This window comes from Mandrillus leucophaeus, unplaced genomic scaffold (assembly GCF_000951045.1).
Source record: "Mandrillus leucophaeus isolate KB7577 unplaced genomic scaffold, Mleu.le_1.0 Scaffold110, whole genome shotgun sequence".
Taxonomy (NCBI): domain Eukaryota; kingdom Metazoa; phylum Chordata; class Mammalia; order Primates; family Cercopithecidae; genus Mandrillus; species Mandrillus leucophaeus.
The window spans coordinates 4,125,690-4,128,845 of NW_012099210.1; the positions used below are offsets into that span (position 1 = coordinate 4,125,690).

Consider the following 3,156-nt stretch of genomic DNA (forward strand, 5'->3'; position numbering starts at 1 on the left):
TCCCCTCCCCTCTCCTCTCCTCTTTTCTTTTCCAGATTCTCACCCTGTTACCCAGGCTGGAGTGCAGTGGTGCTATCTTGGCTCACTGCTACGTCTCCCTCCTGGGTTCCAGTGATTCTCTTACCTCAGCCTCCCAAGTAGCTAGGATTATAGGTGTGCCCCACTACACCTGGCTAATTTTTGCATTTTTAGTAGAGATGGGGTTTCACCATGTTGTCCAGGCTCATCTCAAACTCCTAAACTCAAGTGATCTGCCTGCCTCGGTCACCCAAAGTGCTGGGATTACAGGTGTGAGCCAATGCATCAGACAGATTTTTCTTTAAAATTAAAACTTGATATTCAATACTCTTTCCTTTTTTGACTCTGACACTTTGAGGCCCACTGTGCCTTGATTTCTTGAATATTGACAACATTCTAGGCACAAAGACCTCTGATTTATGGCAAGTTTCTTGAAACCTTATATGATTTCTTTATAAGGTTCAAGAGGTTACATAACTCTCTGCTTAATCCCCATCCCCAAAAACATTTTAATTTATCTGAAGATGTTAGGTATTTTGGAGCTATTCCTTAAATACATTTAAGATAACCAAAGATTTTTCTTTCAAATGAAAGTAATTCAGATTTTAATACTAGAGATTGGGATTTAGTTTGAGAAAGTAGTAATGGACTTGGGCATAAATCAAAAATTAATATTACATTTTCTGGTGTTTTTTGCATGTTTAAACCTAAATCTGGAATTACTGATTCTGGACTCTCTCCTTTTCAGATTATTCTAAGATCTCTCGTTTAAAAAAAAATAAAAAGTAGTAAATGTACCCAAGCATGGATGATTTCTTTAAATACCGATCTGAAAGAGCGTTAGGCACTTTTTTCCCCCAAAGCCAGTTGCATATGTTTGGCAGTGACCAGCAGCTGAAAGTAACAGAAGGCCTCCCTGCCTATGATAATCAGAGAATGGGTGTATCCGCAGTGAGACCTCAGTCCTAAAAACTCACCTGTAGGGAGGGGATTGGAGGAAGGGGGAGTCTGCTTCCCTCCGCTTTTCTTAATTGGCCAATAACTTTACATGTGAGACAGTTTTGTCGGATGCTGAGGAACAAAAACTGGGAAGCTTATTCTTGACCTGGTCAGGGACAAATTTCAAAGACATATATAATGCCTGCAAGAGGGGAAAATGGACTGATGAGGATGGATGGTGTCTCAGATGGCTTCCAAGAAACTGGGTAGGCTGCTGCTTTTCCCTTGTAGTATAACAATTCTGACTGATGGTGACATTATTGAAAGCTAACCTACAACCCCTGCTTAAAAGATTGAAATGAACCTACAGGGAGAAGCAAAAATCCATGTATCTTCAAATCAAATGTCTAGGTGCATACCAGAAGAATTAGATTCATTTTGGTGATTGCTTTGAAAGATACCAAAGCAAGTTTTATTGAGTTTTAATGTCTCAATTTAATTGCTGTCTTGAGTACTTTATATATTGTTGTCTTACTTTGTTGCTGATCTGCACCACTGATTATGTACTTGATTAATTTTCTGTTTGAAAGCATAAGCTTATCTAGCTCTCTATCCATTTGTTGTGTTTTGGGTAGTGCTGGTTGTTGGTAGTGATGTTTCTGTGAATGTGTGTGTGTATGCAGATAAGACTATAGGGTAGCAGGAGGAAGGGAGAGACTGAGATTGAGATTTGACGTAATAATTGTTAGTACAACACTTAGTGTGTGGTCAAGTAGTAAAATTGATTGTTGTCTGCAAAAACAGTCCAGGCTGGGCGCGGTGGCTCACGCCTGTAATCCCCGCACTTTGGGAGGCCGAGGTAGGTGGATCACTTGAGGTCAGGAGTTTGAGACCAGCCTGGCCAATATGGTGAAACCTCTTCTGTACTAAAAATACAAAAATTAGCCAGGCATAGTGGTGCACACCTGTAATCCCAGCTACTCAGGAGGCTGATGTGGGAGAATTGCTTGAACCTGGGAGGTGGAGATAGTAGTGAGCTGAGATCATGCTGCTGCACTCCAGCCTGACAGAGCAAGACTGCATCTCAAAAAACAAAAACAAACAAAAACAGTCCTTATAGTTTGCTTCTAGAGAGGAAGAGTTTGCACTGAAGATCCCTGTTTTAATTCTAGGTCTGCCTCTGACTAGCAGCATAATCCTGGGAAAGACTTTGATTATCGAGGGACCTCAGTTTTGCCATCTCTAAAATGAGAGGGTTGAACCAGATGATTTCAAAAAAACTTTCTGCCTGTAGGGTTTTGTGACTAATTGTTGAGATCTGTAACAACAGATTTGTAGTCTGTGCTTATTTAGCCTGTGCTTATATGTTCATATGAGAACATGTGAACGAGCAGTGACCCGTTTTAGGTGCAGGGACCAAAGCCCTCGCAAGACAGGGTCATTGCTGTGAGGGCTCCCTAGCTGAGTGCAAAAACAGTAACTGAATGTGACTTTTCAGAATACATGTAGACTGTAACCTCTTTATTTTTTCCTTTGATTTTAGAGTAATAAATATCTATTGTGGAAATAAAGAAAATGTGGAAAATTACAAAGAAGACTATCATAACTCACCCCAATTTCACCAAGAGAAATAACCATCCTAACATTTAGCATATTTCCTCTTGAGTCTTATTTTCTGTGCATATTTTGAATAGCTAGGTACACTTATATTTATAAGAATAAAATGTACTATGCTGTTTTTATTTAATATTATAGCAACATTTTTTTATGTTATTAAATATCTCTTCATAAGCATCATCATTATTATTGGCTCTGAGTAAGCCATCCTAAGATTAACATAATGTTAACCATTATTGAGCATGTAATAGGCCAGATACTGTGCTAGGTGCTGAACATGCTTATTAATTCTCAAATCATCTCTATGGGATGGGTAATGTTGATTATCCCCAGTTTTTTAGATGAAGAAGCTGAAGCACAGACAGGTGAAATAACTTGTGCGTGATTATCAGGTGGCAGAGCTGAAATTTGAACCCACCTGTGCTCTGAATCTCTGCACTTTATTTCACAATTATTCCATTACCTGACACTTTTACTTATTTTTTTCCTATAAATAATAATAAGATATTAAACATCTTGACATAAATTTTTCTACATTTTGCATTAGGTATTTGCGACAGAATTCTAGAGGTGGAGTTAGTA

General features: G+C 38.7%; 1 protein-coding gene across 4 annotated transcripts in view; it reads left to right on the forward strand.

Moving 5' to 3' along the window:
* Positions 1-3,156, forward strand: part of ACVR1C (activin A receptor, type IC) — a 113,391-nt gene that overhangs the window by 75,500 nt on the left and 34,735 nt on the right. The gene's annotated exons all lie outside the window — the stretch shown is intronic.